Below are 17,767 nucleotides of genomic sequence, written 5' to 3' on the forward strand. Positions count from 1 at the left end.
TGCTATTCAGTAACTAGCTCCCAGTCAGACCTTTAAGTGTCACCACTTGCACTATGAAGCTCGAAAAACAGCCACAAAACCCCACCGACTGTGAGAGAAAAAGACTATGGGCATTAACCCATTATGTGAAATAAGTACAGCTGATCCTAACAGGCTACAAAAGGCTGCAGAACAACAAACATAGGTGACCCAAGGGGAAAAAAAGGCTACTTTAGATTCCTTCTTTTCTCATACTTCTCATCCCAAAAGTTAAGATCTATTTAGCAACCAGAAACGAAAAGTTAGTGGAAGTCAAAGCCCAGAATCTCTGTAACAATGCACTCTGCATGTAGTGACTTTTCCCTTGCTATCACTTCTCCCAGTGTAGCAGCAAGCTAAGAGTTTGAAGTTTGATCTTTCTGTTCAATTCTTCAAAACTTCTATGCTAAAATTTTCAAGCATATTTTGCAGAAGAGCAGCAATGCAACAAAGCATAAAAATAATTCCAGAAAGTAACTACAACTGAATCAGTGGATAAACTTGAGAACTGAATACAGTAGTACACCCTCTTGGCTGAAAAGCACTGCATTACTTGTAAAACTCTTGCAGACTATTCAAGCCCTTTGCAGAATTACCAGCCTTCAGGGTATCAGCAAAGACAGTTCTGTCATGTGAATTGATGCATAGTATCGAAAAGTAAGTGTAGCCTTTGGCAGCACTTTTCAAGTACAAAGACAGGTCAGTAAATTGAAAGGTTTTTCATGCAAAGGAAGATACAACTTAATAGCCAACCAGGTATCTCCTTTAGTCTAGGGGAGGTGAAAGGAGCAACAGCTGTTTTCAGAAGAAAAGGTCAGATGCACTAACTGAATATGGGAGCATTTTCGGCTTAGCTTGATTCTACATAAGGCTGTTTATGTTGCCATCATGTTGATATGAGGCCAGTATTAGATTATTTCACTGTAGCAATAGTTATACTGCCTATTTTTAATAAAAGTATTCTGAGGTGATTGCTTCAATTCCAGCTAAAGCCCTGAATGTGATCACTTTCACATAAAGCAACAAGAAGCCTTCCATACTAAAACAGTGTATCATTTTAAAAATACAGCTGCGGATCAAGTAACAATTTACTGCCCACATGAGAGACAAAAAGTTTTGCATAACTTCCCAGCACGTAACCATCAGGCCACTCTCAACTCACTAGAAATGTTTCTTTAGCAATGACTAGCAGAGCAAAAGCCACCTTCAATTCTTCAGCAGCACAGAATTTGGTAAACAACAGCAGTGTTTACTTTAATTCAAGAGAAGACCAAAGAAGAGAAGAAAATGTAGTGGGGAGAAGAGGTTACAAAGGGCTTGTTTGGAGCTGAAAGGACGAAGGGGAGAAAATACAGTGAACCACACCTTTAGAGCATAAACTGAAGTGGAGGAGAGGGAAAAAAAACCTACAACAGTACATCTACTACTGAAAATGAAAACCAACTTCTGCTGTTTAACACAACCTTCATACTGACTAGAGATACTCAGCCTCCTAAGTGCATTCTTCTTTTTAAAGGTTCCATAATAGGAGCAAATAGTTCAAAAGCATCAGCCTTGTATGATCCATGGACACAGAGCTGCTTGCTGACATCTTGCTGACTCACTTAAATTTAATTAGCTCAAAGTTAGTATTGAACAAAAAAGAATTACTATCTAGTTAGCGACCAAATTTGCTATTCAAATTTCTGCACATATAAGATAGAAATGATCAAAGATACAAAAGCCACACTCTAAGCTCTCCAAACCAGACAAAGAAATAATGAATCAGTCAGAAACATCCCAAGTATCTCCAGTTCCAATTCACTCCTACACAGTGGCACATCTTCCCTCTGTTCTATCATAATTTACATATGATTTCAGGCTAATAATGCTCTGCAAACATATTTGTAAAGAAAAAATTCTGTAATTTTACTTCATGTTACTGAAAAATTGAAAAAATATAACTTCAGGCTTGCAAAAAATATATCGGCAGATTTGTCTTTTATAAAAAGTGCTAATACCTTAAGAACAGCAAACAACTAGGAAAACAGTACAGGTGGAATTCCCATTATAGCAGAATCTTGCTGTTCTAATAAGAGTATTTAAAATTCATGAAGCTTTGCTTTGACAGATGACAAATTTGCTATTCTATGATTTTGTTTCTCTTTAATTTTATTAAAGACATATACACTGCAAAACTTTCCAACTTTCCAACAACACCCAAAAACTTCAGAAAGAGAATTTCCACTCAGCTTTTCAAGTACAAGTTACGTACCTGAACTACCAAATAATACTATACCTGAAGCATCTGGGAAAGTCATTTTTAAGAGTATATCAGCAATATAGACATTGTAAGATTCTAATGGATGTGGTCAACAAAATAGTACCCACATCCCCACCAAGCATCAAGTAGGAAACACAAGCTTTCCTAGGCGCTGTGGGTTTTTGGAGGATCCATATTCCAGATTACAGTCAGATTGTAAATCATCTCAATCAAGCAGGGTCCTGAACAACAACAAGCTTTTGAACAAATTCAACAAAGTCAGGGATGCAAAGGATCCCAAGGCTGTTACACCCCAACTGAGATACCAGCAGCTTATGAAGAAGTTTGAGGTGTCTCAGAAGTGACTGGCACTGAAGCACAGCTTCTTCTGACACCCTGACTGCCAATACTGGGCTAGATGTTCAAAGGGACAGTCCCTGCCATGCATCACACCACCGACACTACGTGGAGTAGGCAGGTTGTGTTGATCACACAGCAAACAGGAAACCCCAATCACCCGGGATCTTGGAAGTCAGCAAGAACTGACAGGCAAAAATTTCAGATCATCATCAAAGAAGGTAACATATGCTGAAGAGGCCCTACCATACACCATGTATCAATCATCTAACAGAAAATGAAAGCAATACACCCTCATTACTGACAGCTCCTGCCACACATAGAAAATGGAAAGCTGCCATATCAAGTCCTACACAATGAGCTGCAGAAGCTATTGAGTGGATCAAGCCAGAGTGCAGAACTAAAAGACACCCAGCTTTAGTGGTTGTTGAAAAAGAAATGGCCAGTGCTCTACCTCTACACTAACTCATGGATGGAAGCAAATGATCTGGGGGTGGCTGGACTGATGGAAAAAGGTCAACTGTCAGCACAGAGGGAAATGTACCTGGCCTGCTGAAATGTGGCAAGACATCACTGCCTAGGCAGAGAAACTGGCTGTAACAGTATGTCTCAGATTTACACATAGCCAAGAGCTGGGCTACCAAAGAACACTGCAACAATGGACAGGTGGATCAAGTTGCCAAGATTAAAGTGTCTCAGGTAGATATGGACTGGCAAGATACAGGTAAGTAATTTCTGGCTCGATGGGCCCATCATATCTCGTGTCATCAGGGAAGCAATGCAGCACATAGATGGGCTTGTGATCAAGGAGGGGACTCAACCATGACACTGTGTCTCAAGTTATCCCTAAATGTGGAATACGGGCTGTGATCAAGGAGGCCAAGCGGGTAAGGCCTCTGTGGCATGGTGGGCTATGGCTGAAATAAAAATATGGGTAGGCCCTACATATTGATTTCATCACACGGCTGAAAACCCACCAAGGCAAGCGCTACATGCTTACAACAGTGGAAACGATCCCTGGATGGTTGGATACATACCCTGTGTCTGATGCTACCACCCAGAACACCATCTTGGGCCTTGAAAAGCTCAGCCTGTGGCAACATGGCACCTCTGAGATAACCGAGTCTGACAACAGGGCTCATTTCAAAAATAAACTCACAGAGACCTGGGCCACAGAGCATAGGATTGAGTGGGTGTACCCTATTCCCTATTGTGTGCCAGCCTCTGGGAAAACTGAACAGTACAATGGACCATTAGAAAGCACAGTGAGAGCAGGGGGTGATGAGGCCTTCAAAGACTGGAATCTACACTAAGCAAAGGCTGCCTGCTTTAGTTATCACCAGAGGCTCCACCAACCAAGCTGGTCCTGCCCAATGAAAATGGCCACATACCGTAGAAAGGGATAAAGTCTCCGTGGTGCATTTGAGGAGTGTCACTTTGCATTGGTCCTGCCTAAAGCAAAGGCAAACCTATCCGCACGACTGTTTTCATTCGAGGAGCTGAGGGCAGTTGGTGGGTAATGCAGAGCAATGGGGAAACAATGTGTACCTCAAAAGGATTTGATTTTCAGGTTAGAACAGTCTGTAATGTTGAATTTTATAATCCTGGCTGCTGAATGACACTGCCACTGTGTATGCCATAACTACCATGGGCAATAAATATGGTCTGCTCCAGATACAGGAGGCTTCTGTTCACAATCACCTGGCAGCACACCACCCTTCTTGCTGGTATGAAGACATCTAGGATGTACAAAGCCCAAAGTCAGGGACCAAATTAACTCAACACTCATCTTGGAGGGACAGCCATTGACTAGTGAAACAACACCTATGCTTGTGTGTGTGAATACATTATATATATAGAGCTGGTAGGTGTAGGATTTTTGCATGACATGAATGAATGACATGAATAGACTAAGGGGAGGATAATATCCTGGCTGAAGCAAGGATAATTTGTACAGTAGCCAAGAGGGGGCCTGGCCAGGAGGCAGAGATTATTCTACATTACCTCTATATCATTTTCTAGGGACAAGAGAAGGAGTCCCTTCTCCATCATGTAGTGTGGTGGTGCTCACCAGGTGTTCACCAGGCCCTATGTGAGAACACTCATGTGGCTCACCTCCCTCATAAACTCTGTTATTAATATTGTTGCTCTTACTGCTCCTTTTCTTATTCCATTGCTATTTCCAGTAAATTGCTCTTATCTCAACCCACAATCTCTACCTTTTGTGCTTCCAATTCTCTATCCAACCGAAGGGGAAAGGAAGGGGGGATGGGGAAATGAACAGCACATGGTTTGGAGTTTTCCAATAGGAACACTAAATTGGAGAATTTCCTTCCTAAACCTTCTTTAGGATGCCTCAGTGCTGTACCATAGTCTGCCCACAACCACATATAGTGCCAATAGAGATAACAGGACTGGTTACAACAAACTGGTGGGAGGCATAATCTGAAACCAGTCAGCAGAAGCTGCTGTTCTCTGAAAGAAATCAAGAATTCCATACCCAAAAAAAAAAAACCCCACACAAACCAACTCTGTTTCTTAAAAACAGAGGGATCATCTTTATTCAATTTAATACTGAAAAACAGGAGTATGATTAATGAACAAGCAAGACTTGACAAGCTACAGAAACCACTTTTAAGCAATTAATAAAGTTACATTAAATAGGATCTCTGATAATATTAACATCATTTTCCTTTAATTTGAGTTGCTTCCTTCATGATCAATTTACCAGGGCACAAATACAAACATACTGCCTGAGTTACCTGAAACAAAGCATTTGACAGCATGGAGGCAGGTAAAAAAAAAATAAAAGCAACAAACAAACAAAACACCCAAAACATCATCAAACACCCAAAATGAACCAGCAGAGAAAAAACACATTTTTCCCAAAATAAGTGCTTATGATTTCACCTTCTTGGTATAACCAAGGATCTAAAAATAGTCACAGAATATAAAATCACTTGTTGTGTCTTAAGCTGTTAGTTTAACTGCTTACATACTGAGCCTCCTAGCAAGAGTCACGTACTGTTGTTAACCTTGGGAATAATACAACATGAAAAGCCACTCAGAAGTTTAAAAACAACATTTGCAGAAAAATCTCTGCAGCATAACTACTTCAAGTCTTAAAACATTTAACCAAGCCATTAAAGAAAAACTGACTTGTTTTATGAAAACATTTTAAATATTAGTAAAACATATGTTTTAAATATGAGTAAAACAAGAACATACTCATGAGCTTTTGAACAGGAAGGATCCACAGATTTATTTTTTTTTAATAAGTATCCTTTATGAGCAAGCAAAAATCATACAGCAGTAAAAGAACAAAACAGGTTGATTTTGACTTCAATAGGTTTAACATGTGGACAGCAACATACTAGCCTTTTCACCTCTCTTTTATTTCAAGTAAATCCACCAGGCAAATTAATCTTTCCACATCATTCAACAGTTATAGAGACAAGATGTTTCAAAAAAGAAAATTAAGGCTCATGACAAGGGGTAAACAGTTCACCCAATAAAAACTGTTTTCATCTGGTCCTATTTCAAAGTGTTAACATGCTATGTACAGCATATGTCTTGCCCTTTACCCAATACATAATGTACCACCACTGGTGAATTTTATGCTAAGTCAACCAGTTTCATGCTATGTGTTGCCTTGGAATACAACTTAAGAATTTTTTTTTTAAAGTTAAAAATCAGAGAAACTGAGCAGAAGGTCTGAAAAACACAAAGAAGATGCATTTTTTATGAAATGATTGAAGCAAACTTGCTCCCAATATACTGGGAGCATATTTTGCCTTTCTCACACTAGCTGTTAAAAATCCAATTGCAAGCAGTAAATAAAAGTCTTAATTCTTAGCCCAGTATATCAAATCTCATGATGCCTCAAGACAAAGAGCTGGATTTCTTAGCTTTTCAAACAAATCAGCTCAGGCAAAATATACTTCAGCTAATGTGTGGGTGTTTTTATAAAGTTTCACTATGCTTTTTGAAACAAAAAGAACAGAAGTCCAGAATACACGAGAGACAATAATTAAAGCATCTTCCAGAGTCAACCTTTCATATCAGGGCTAAAATTGTAGAAATTCTTCCTTCAGTGGTAGCTGCCTCACATTTAATACCTGGTCTCTAGTTAAGACTGCAAATACTCTGTTTTGATTCCTGATCTTGTAATGTTCTAAAGGACGAAAGTAGAATGTAGGGTTATGTACCTTTTATTAAATTTGCTAAAACTAGTGGACATATGAGGGAATATGAAGGGGGTAGCAATGTGTGGTTTCTTAAAACTAGTTTGACCATGTCACCCTGCCGCTCTCTCCAAGTTAGAGCACTGTCATTTGTAACCGTGTTCTGTAGCACAATTTCTTTTTTGATTTGGATTAAGTTGTTAAACAGAATTCTCTTGCAACAGAGCTCATTTTACAGAGTGTTTCTATGGACAAGGCACCTTTCCTCAAAGAATTTTCTCACCTACAACACAGGGCTGTAGTATTCCTTAACTTTTACATAGTTTAATTTCTTCTACAGTACAAGAAAAATGTGCCAGTAATAGTATAAACTTTTCCCCAAAAAACCTTCAACTATTCAGTCTCAACACTAAGTCATTATACTGCAAGGTGGCAGGGAAGGGTGGGAAACAAAAAATAAATCTCTACGTGCACAAATTTCATTACACACTAATTGCTCTCTGTAATATATCCTCAAGCACACACACAGTCAAGAAAGCACACTGGGAGAGTGAGGCCAAATACCCAACAGCTTAAGTTAACTAATGAGATAACTGGAGGTCCAAAACAGGTTTAATACTAAAATCACTTACAACTGGGGCTTGTAAAGAAGGAGCAGTAACATTGATATGTAGGAATCCCAGCCTTGATACACACAGCTGCCTCTAACCGTAAAGCACCAAGATCTTTGACAAATGTTGTCTTACAGAGGAGACAAGGCAGCCATGGACTCAAGAATTAATTTAATGCTACAGCATTCTTTGGTTCTGGTTGTGGGTTCCCCACTCTGCCTGCCCTCCCTCCACCTCCTTCCCTCCCAGACACTGGGTTTATTTCAGACTTGTGGTCAAATAATGAAATACTCGACCAGGAAAAGTACCCAAAAAGCCATACAAGAAAAAGGATTCGGTCTGCTAAGAGCAGACTAATGATATACAGGACATATTTCTTTAATTCCTTGATGATGAAACAGCAGCAGTTACAGTATTATTTAAACACAGCTTTTAAGTACAACTTCAAAACGAGAAGCCAAATGGGATAAAACAGCTTCTTTCAGCTAAGGAAACAGCAAATAGATTGTTTACAAATAATGTCTACAAAGAACAAAACGCTGTATTTGGAAATTGAAACTTTCAGATCCAAAACTGAAGTGTTCAAAGAAGTTTGCAGGACATACTTAATATATTATGGCAAATTTTAATTGATGAATCCCTGCTTTTGTAACTGGAAGCAATAAAATTGTTTCAACAAATGTGAAACATTTGCAGGCATATTTTTATCACCAGATTTTAATTTTGGTTTGATTTTCAGAAGTAGGAGGATACATGCTGAATCAGTTAGAATTCAAAGGTCTGCCTAGTATGAATTCAAAAACTTGAATTAAGAATACATCTTTTAAATCCCATATACAGCATAACTGAGTATTTCAAATTAGAAAAAGCTGTTCTACTTTTTCATCATGGTAAGAGAGCACATCAAGCACTTTAAATACATACTGAAGCTTTTCATGCTCTTAACAACATTCTATGTTCTTAAAACATTGTAGTCAAATTCTTATCCAGGCCACTATAAAGAATACCACAGCTGTAGTCTATACTTCTCTACCCACAGAAATGGGATAGCAGCAAATTACAGTAAAATCCAGTGTTACATTTAGCTGTACAGCACTACTAATTAGAGAGTAACTTCAACAATAAATATTTGGTTAAACTCTGCTTTGTCATCAGCACAAGCAATTGAAGATGACACTGATCTTTCAGAGTCCGTGCTTTTTTTTTATCTTTTTTTTAATTTTTTTTTTTTAGTCTATTTTTATTTTCTGGTTACTGAACATCTTTTCCTACAAAACAGTTTTCCAGAACTACTGCTTTGCAAATAGAAAATCACATAGACAATGTTAGAAGTAAAAGGGAAGATTCAAGCCTAGAGGACCACGGCAATCCACAGTTCTCTTTTAAACTGTCCTTAGCTAACCTCATTTTACTACTCAATGGCAAGATCTTCTAACAATGACCTTACAGAGCACACAGACTGCATGACTCAGGAAGGTAAAAGACAGGATTTATCACACCCTTCAGAAAGAACACAGGGAAAAACCAAGATACTGACAAATATGAGACCCATGGTAGATACAATATCAAGTAAAACACCCAGTTAACCCCCCAGACGCTGACAAAAACCACCAGTTTTAAGAGAGGCTCTTCCTGCAATTCTCCTCCACAAGAACTCTCTAAAGAACCGTGCTGCTATTAATAAAAGCACTACAGAGATAAACAGTAGCAGTACCTTATCTCCTTTAGAAAAAACATCCAATCAAAGAAACACATAAGCAAAATACTACTACCTGCTTTTGAGAATCCGCAGAGACAATCAGTTTTTACATAAGAGGCCATCTTCATTGAAGTCAGGCTTTGAAAGCATCCCATACTTTAGTGCAGTCATTAAACATTATGCCATCAAAGGCAGCTGTGATATGCATAGCAAAGGGTTGGCATCTGACTTTCTCCTCTAGGACACCACAGAGTTGTTGTAATGCACTGCTTGTGTAGTGCCTCTAAGACATCAGATGCTACAGCAAGTGAAAAAAACCTTCCCCCCCAAGTCTCTTAAAATAAATAAACCTGCATTCTTGCTAAGCTGTCCCACCTGCAGTACACATAACCCTATAATTTCATACTATACATGGAACATATTTTACTCATTTCACTAGACAAACAGAACAGCTATTTTTGGATCACCCAATAGTAATTAATCAATATTCTGTCAATATGGCCTTCACTTAGTCCGTAAATCTTTACAAAGTTCTCAAAGACAAGGTCTTGGAAGTCTATGGAAGAAATAAGTTACCAGTAAAATTACCTTCACAAAAGAGTGTACACCACAAAATTCATAGGTACAAGTCAAATATTTACTGTATCATCAAGATGTTCCTTTTTATATAATATTACAAAACTGACAACTTAAGCTATGTAGATTTATCACATCAACAGCCAAAATAAAAGAAAATTTGAAACAGAACACAAAATTTTGCCTATTTAGTTAATTCATACAATAAATCTTCTGATCTAAAAGTATAAACCACAAATTACCTTTCACTCGAGTAGGAATCTTGAAGATTTGTAGAGTGAAATCAACTATGACAACTGGATAACAGCACAATATCTTCCTTGCCTGTAAGGGAATCATTCAGCATCACATTACACCAAAAAATCAACCCACCAAATAAATTAGAAAACCAGAGAAGTGAAATTAAACAGTGCTAAAATGACAAACAGTGCTTAAATGATTAAAAATGTGAACACCCTGACAAATAGGAAGAGAAAGAAACACCACACCCAGTCATTAAACTTGCACTTTGATTTTCATCTCTTAAAAAAATAGAAGTGTGGCAACTTATTTTAAAATCTGACACCCTTAAAGTTTAAAGTAGTCTTTGCTTCCAAAATAGAAGGCCAGAAATAACCCCTTACAATGCAGTTTGACTTCTTATATAGCTCAGACTACAACAACCAGATGCTTCCACATCCCCTTTTCTTGCTCCCATCCTCTTTCTTGTGTCCACCCATTGTGTGAGCACACAATGAACAGTTTTCCAACACTGCTTTTCCTTGATTTAATTTTGCTTGCAATGAGGAAGACAGCCCACCTTCTCTCTTCTCACTCCTCCCTACTTAAGACCAATTCCAGAATGAAACCCATTTGACTTAGTACATCTTCCTCAGGAAAGCATTCAACCTTGCTTTAGAAATATCTAGCAGCAAAAATGTTTGCTATACACTACAATTTTTAGTAAAATCACTTTTAACCTACTGGAATTTACACAGAGTAAACTAAAATGTAGAAAACTTCCTCTTTCAAAAGAGTCAAGCTACACATTACAGACAACTATTAAAAATGTAAACCATTTAGATCATTTTTCTGCCAACTAATACTTTCATAGCTCTCATCCATGTAACAGGTACACCTACCATCATTTTGTTCCCTCCCTTTTTAATCCTAAAATAGATCAATATTCTGTACTAAAACATGCTTCCCAGATTAATGCCAAAAGGAAATGCCAGCTCAAAAAGGAACCCCACACCCACTGATTTTTTTTTTACCTTGTCATATGTTTTAAACATTGCTTATAAACCTAGTATGATTATTTGAAAATCGACTTAAAGAGAACATATATCCAAATTATTTATCACAACCCACAATACTTTCTTTACCTGTCCGTACTTCCCAGGCTACTCTTCTATTCTCCACCTATGACCCACATTCTTCATCTTTAAAGGCATGACTTGGGAGCTAGTCCCATGAAAAATTAATATTCTGCCTATATCCACACTCACAAACTGATTCAGATCATTTTGGCTACTAGAATTAATACAACTATTCTTCAGGTTACCTCCTCTAAAGGAGAGCTTTTCAGTGTTGTCACTGAAACCCCATTAAGACATCAGGAAGCTAAACTAGCTTCAGAATGTTACCTTTGTTGCTCCTTGAATCTGAAATCAAATTATAAATTGATGGCAGTTGCTGGAAAATTATCCAAGTAGAAGTGGAACAAAAGGTCTGTTTCCAGGTGAATGAAGCCTGGAAGCTTATTCCACACAGACTTGGATATTAAGAAGTTTGAATTCTCCCTCTTCTCCACTATTAACAAATGTGCAGAGAGAATATGCGTATTTTTGCAAGTCTTGTCTAGGCCATTTAAATTATATTTTTACAATGCAAGCTCACCTGCCACAGGTACAAACTGTTGATATAAATTTCTGAGATTCACAACCTTGGAAAACACTAAAGGGAAGGTCGTTTTCTAAGCCCAAAGGTAATGAAACTAAGCAGAATGTTGCAACTTAGGCAAGAGAAAGCAGCTCAACTTCCCACCAAGAAGTCAACAGCAGACAGAAAGCAGCATGGCCAGCAGAAATGGAAACTTGTTGTAAGGGAGCAGCAGCTGAAACAGAGTGCTTCTGCTGAACACCCTTCCAGGGCCATTGCTATGTAACCCAGTATGCCACGAAACTGCTTCTGTTCTGTAACTGGCTGGCTCTGTAGCTTAGGGACTCAGTTTTTCTGCTGTACAAAACGTGATGCTAAAGGACACAGCTTTTCTTTTATATAGTCTCTCAAAGAAGCACTTTCTCATTTCAATCTCTGCAGGACTGGACACACACAAATTTATGAGAATTTACTGAAGGCTAAGTTCTGTAGAACTGTGATCGTTGCATTCCATTAACACTCTGGAGCCACCTGTGACAGCAGACAGAAAAGGAGGCCACAAAGCTAAAAAAACAAATACATGTGCTTTAAAAAAAATATAGAATACATAATTTTAATTAAAAACGGGTCTTGGAGAGCATTACAAGAAGTAAAAAACACACCAATTCAACTGCTTGCTAGTTATTGCTGGTATCAAAGCACCTTAACCTAAGTTTACTTTAGCTGGCTATTACTTGTTCTTTGGCAATGAGGTGGAAGTCATAATCATTAAGCTGACAAACCCTCACAACAACTCCCTTTATGTCAATCAGCAATCCATCTAGGCATACATATGTGTGCACAATACTATTAACATCAAAAGAGATTAAGTTCAACGCAGTAGGACCTTTACCTGTGGAAGAACGCTGCACTAAAAAAAAATGTTACCACAGTGTTAATAGCTCTTTTGAGTGTATTCAGGCTTCAGAGTACTGTAATCAAAGCCTTACAAAAGCACAATAATAGGAAAAGAACCTAAATTTGGACCTAAATTTAAAAATAACAAATCTTTTTTTTAAAGATCTCCGTGCGTAGTGTTCAGAGGTTAGGTCATCACATCTTGAAAGGAGGACTTATTTTAAAACAGTAGACACAAACCATATAAGAGGATTCTACACTTATTTTTACCCTAATCCTGAAGAGAAGGGAAATTAGGGATACAAAGTCTTCCTCGATTTCACACCCTACCTGATTCTTGATAAACAGCCTCAGTGCAGAGGCCTATATAGCTCATTTTCCTGCAACTGCTAACTCACAAATGAAAGAAAGGAACAGCCCAAGATGCAAACAGATGAAGTTATCAGGAGGAGAGGAGTGGTGCTCTGGGAGGAAGGAAATTAGGAAACCAACCGCCTCTCTTCACGCGGCATTCACACGACGTGTGAGGGAAAGACACCTACAGCCATCGGGACAGGCTTTCGGAGAAAAACACCCCTCTCCTTCTGGCCCCGGAGCAGAGGCGGGAGACTTCAGAGCGCGGTAGATGCGGGCACGGCAGCGACGGCGGGAGCCCGCGCAGCGCCGGCCGGGGTGCCCCGAGCCGCGGCCGGAGCGGCACTGCCCGCGCCGGCAGCCCCGCGAGGAGGCTCGGAACCGAGCGGCGAGGAGCGGCTCCGCACGGCTCGCCTCGCCGGGCTCAGCGCCCATGGCTGCGGGAAGAGGAGGGAGGGAGGAGCCAGTCCCCGCAGCCGCTCCGCTGTTCGCCCGGGGCGGAGGGGCTGCGGCTCGGAGCTCACCCCCGCCGCCCCCGGACGCGCGTCCTCGGGGCCGCTGCCGCCCCCTGCCGGCCGCGGCGCTGACAGCCCCCCGTCCGCCCGCCCCGCCGCTGCTCGGGGCCGGCACAGGAGGGAAGGAAGAAGGGAGGGGGCAGCTCTACCCGAGCAGCCGGGCCGGCCCCGCCCGCAGCCTCCGCATCCCGCGGCAAGCGGAGCGAACCAAGCAAAACGGCGACGGATACGCGGCAAAGCGGCCCCCGGCGCACCCCCAGTCCCCCGCAACGCTACGCTTGCCAGACCCCCTCCTCCCGCCATCCATCTCCCGCTCCCCACTGCCGGGGTAAGCCGCGCTCCCTCGGGACCGCTCCCGCCGGTACCTACCGCCCGAACTGCCGCTGGCGCCCGCACGCTCCCGAAGTTCCCAGCCGCGGCCGTCAGCCCAGCCCGGGAGAAAACCCCGCCGGCCCCGCCCCCCGGCCAATCCGTGCCCCGCCCGCCCCCGCGCCCCGCCCCGGGCCCGCCCCACCCCGCCAGCCCGGTCCCCGCTCCCGCACTCGCTGCGCCGCCATTGGCTGGCGCGCCCGTCAATCTCCGCTGATAGAGCTTCGCCCCCGCCCGCTCTTCCTGGGCCCTTTCCAGCGGCCGCTGCCCGTCGGGGGTGCGGTTCTATCCTGGAGCCGGGACGGGCTTCGGGAGCGTCGTCGCAGCGTGGGCATCGCACCGGAGGGACGCTCTCCGGCAGCGCCGCTGCCGAGCCGTGGCCCCGGCCGAGTCCGGGCGTGGCGCCGGCCGTGCGTGCGGTGCGGTGACGCTGTCCCGCGGGGTCTCCGAGCGGAACGAGCCCTTGCGGCACCGGGGGCTGCGCGGGCGCGGAGCGGAGGCGGTGACGCCTCCCGGCTCTCCGCAGCCCTCGGCCGGTGCCGCCTCCAGCCGGGCCCCCGCGCTCGGTTGGAACGGACACACCACCGGGAGCCCGGCGGGACCCCGAGGTGGCGGGGCCGGAGCGGCCCTCCCGTGCGGGGAAACGAAGGGTCAGGGCTGTCCTGCGGATGGGATCAGCGTTCGTGGGGACCTGGTCGAGAAGAGGCAGCCGGGGGCTTCAGTGTCCTGCTGAGGGACCACGGGAGTGAGGTGAAATGAGAGCGTCAGGCTGGGTGTAAGGAAAAAGTTACTCATGCTGCGGACAGCTGGGCCGTGGGAGTGGGTTCCTCAGGGATTTCCACTCCCAAGCAGGCGCAGTCCCGAGTAACCTGGACTGACCACGCAGCTGGCCTTGCTGTTGAGCAGCACGTTAAGTGAGAGGCTTCCTTACAACCTGAATTTTCTAATGGGGAATTTTCTACTTGCACTTGCCTAAGGATGTGTGTGTGGATGCTGACTGCTAAAAGGCCTGGATATAAAAAACTCACGGCAACTGCTGTGCTGCACAGGCTGCAGGCCCTGGGAGTGCTATGGAAACAAAATTATTTACATTGTGTGCAGTCATACTGATTTTGCAAAATCGAGCACATAATTGTTGCATGTACAAGTTCATCCCATTGGTGCTTTATATCCTGAAGTTAACTACAAACTCCTTTCCTTAACCTTCGTGCCTACCAGGCCATGCGGTTTTTTTTTTTTTGTAGTGCACAGAATAGATTTTTCTACTTCGGAGCAGAGCTGTGTAATAAAATGAGGCATTTTATATGTAATCCCTGTGTAATTTCTAGGCAAATTAGAAGGGAGGGAACAGGATCATGACTGAGGTTGCTGACTGTTCTTTTCAGATTTCTGAAAAATTGTAATATACCAAGTTTTCTTTCTCAGAAATCTCTGTGTGATGCCATGCAACACATAGCTTTAATCTGATTTTTTTGTGTAGAGGTTGAGATGTGTTTTCACAACGCCAATCTTGAGATGCTGGGGTTTCATTTAGGGTGGCCTACTAGTGAAAATTAAGTCAGCAGGCAATACACCATATATTCTACATATTTCATAATGTACAGAGTCAAGAAATCAAATTCTATTTGACATTGATTAATATTTTTTCTTTAATCTTAGTGCTTATGAAGTAAAAGCAACCATGCATCTCATAGGAGTGCTCTTAAAAGAAATTAATGTAAGCAGAGAGAAGCAATGAGTTGGCAATGAGTAGAGAGTAGGCACTATTAGGTATCTGTGCTTTATTCCACACATTCATTCTGCATCCACTGAAAGAGGTTAGGGACCAGTAATTAAAGAAGGAATTAAAATGCATACGCACAAGTAGTTTTAATTTGTTCCAGCTATATTGCTTGATGTTGTAATCTTCATGTTTTATGTATTACACTGCATAATTTAAATAAAGCTGATGAATTATTTTTAGGATCTCTTGCTCCACATTAAAAAAAAAGCATTAAAAAAGCCTTTTGACTCTTTCAAAGAGGAGACGGAGTATCATTTTTGTTTTTCAGGAAAACCAGTCACATTTTTTAATTTGATACAGCAAATGCTACAATTACCGCAGCATTATTGGTTTAGGGTTTTACCTCTAGATGCTTTCTCTATGCAGAACAGACTCTAAAACTCAGCGTCTGATCCTTCCTGGTTCATTCCTCAGATGCTCCAATATCACTAAGCATGAAGAACGATAGTGAAATATGTGCCAGTTTCTCCAGAAAATAATACAGCAGCTTCCCATGCATGCCTAAAGCCAGTAATTACTACTGTAAAAAACTTAACTTATGGGTGCAACAGGAGACACTTGGTCTCTGCTGCTTTCAGAGGCCTCCTAAGTTTGCACCATCCCAGCTGCTGTCTGTCATTGCCAGTACTTGTGTGGCTGCCAGTGTTTAATACCATTGGCCAGAGAAAATGTAATTGACACAGTACTAAAACCAACTGCCCCTGCAACAATCTTGTCTTCATTAAGGTTTCCAATGTTGCTAAAAGTGGTGGAAATGCCCACAATGAACTTTGCCTAGATTAGAAAATTCAGGAAGATTTCAAAGGAACTGCTGCTTTTTTCCTCTTTCCTCAGCAAGACTTGGACGCTTCTCAGAATCCCAGTTAGGGGTACCTCCCAGAGCTTTATTTACACTCATATTTCTTCTCACACTGGTTTTAGGCCATTTGTTTCTGGAGAAATCTGATGCCTTATGACAAACTTTGCTTTTCTGATCTACAGTTTTGGAAAAGTAGATAGCCTGACAGTTTCATTAAATTAAACATCTATGTTGCTTTTCTTTAAACAAGTAATATATTTTTTGGTGTGTGCTTTTACTGAACTTTTATTGTGGGACAAACACGGCCTGAAAAGGAGAAGGATGTAGGCAGTTTCTTAAGCAGAGTAATGGAACATCTAGGTGGCCAAATAAAGTCTGTGTCATTCTGTATGCAGCTTGTCAGGTGATGATTTTCATAGTCCTCTGGTTTTCACAGAATGGGTGAAGTTTGAAGGGACCGCAGTGTCTGATCCAACCTCCCTGGTCAAGCAGGGTCATCCTAGAGCACGTTGCACAGGATATTTCTCGCATATCCATTGACGGAGATTTCACAACCACCTTCACATTAAAGAACTTTTTCCTCATATTCAGGTGGAACATACATTTTTGGGGAATGTACTCTGCTGTACTAGCACTAGAGAAAAGCTGTTAATGTAGTTTCAAATATTTTTCTCATTCTTTCCACTCCTCTGAGTTTATATCCAAATTTTATGTAGGTGCCACAGTGATAAGAACTGTTACCAAGCTGTTGTTGCACTCAACATGCAAAATTTCTTTAAAGTGCTGATACAACCTACACACTGTTTAAGAGATAGAAAAGCTGCAGCGTAGAAGCTGCTGTCTATGGACTATAAATCTGTCGTCAAAATGGCTGTTTGCACAACTCTTGCGTCACTTTGCTTCTTAGCCTTACCTAAATGACACTTTTATAATATTCCTTCTGTAGTCTCCACATTAATGTGTTGGCACAGCCATGAGCAGTGTCTGTTACAAAAGAAAATCAGGGAAAAATATCCATTTCTAGTTACAAACTGTGTGATGTTAACAGAAAACAAGACATAAGGAAAAATATTTCTGCTGCCTTCTTGTATGTAAAGATATCTCCTTTTTAGAGATTTCAAAGGACAAATGAATGAGAAAAAGATCCCAGAAATGGCTGAAGTAAACAAGAAAACTGCCTAATCTATTCCTGGTATTATAACTGTTTTAGTTACATGTAGTTAGTTATATTTAGTGACTAACTTACTCAGCAACATCATTGTGGTTTCTAATAAGTAAATTCCTGAGTGGTCTGGAAGCTGGTCCTGAACATTGTCTCTCCTTCCATAAACTTTTCTTATAGAAGAGAACAGGCTTCTAGGAGGCTGCTTTCTGAAAAGGAAATATATTTTTTGCCCAGAGGTTAGTTTGTTGGCAAGTCTACTGACATTCAGCAAGGTTCCAAGGCATTGGATTAATGGCTGAAAATATCTTCCAAAATGAATAGAAAATGTCCTACAGCAT

General features: G+C 41.5%; 1 protein-coding gene across 12 annotated transcripts in view; it reads right to left on the minus strand.

Annotated features, from left to right (window-relative positions):
• The window catches only part of EPB41L2 (erythrocyte membrane protein band 4.1 like 2), a 107,018-nt gene extending 93,249 nt beyond the window's left edge, over window positions 1-13,769 (minus strand). For 8 of the 12 annotated variants that reach the window (XM_058834139.1, XM_058834143.1, XM_058834138.1 and 5 more), the window contains exons 1-2: window positions 13,679-13,761; window positions 9,930-10,011 (exon numbers count right to left, since the gene is read on the minus strand). The gene's annotated coding sequence lies outside the window, so the exon portion shown is untranslated. Of the gene's footprint in view, window positions 1-9,929; window positions 10,012-13,678 lie in introns of all 12 variants that reach the window. The other 4 variants (XM_058834140.1, XM_058834131.1, XM_058834132.1 and 1 more) reach the window with 3 other exon arrangements.
• Window positions 13,770-17,767: the final 3,998 nt, after the last annotated feature.

This window comes from Poecile atricapillus, chromosome 3 (genome assembly GCF_030490865.1).
Source record: "Poecile atricapillus isolate bPoeAtr1 chromosome 3, bPoeAtr1.hap1, whole genome shotgun sequence".
Lineage (NCBI taxonomy): Eukaryota > Metazoa > Chordata > Aves > Passeriformes > Paridae > Poecile > Poecile atricapillus.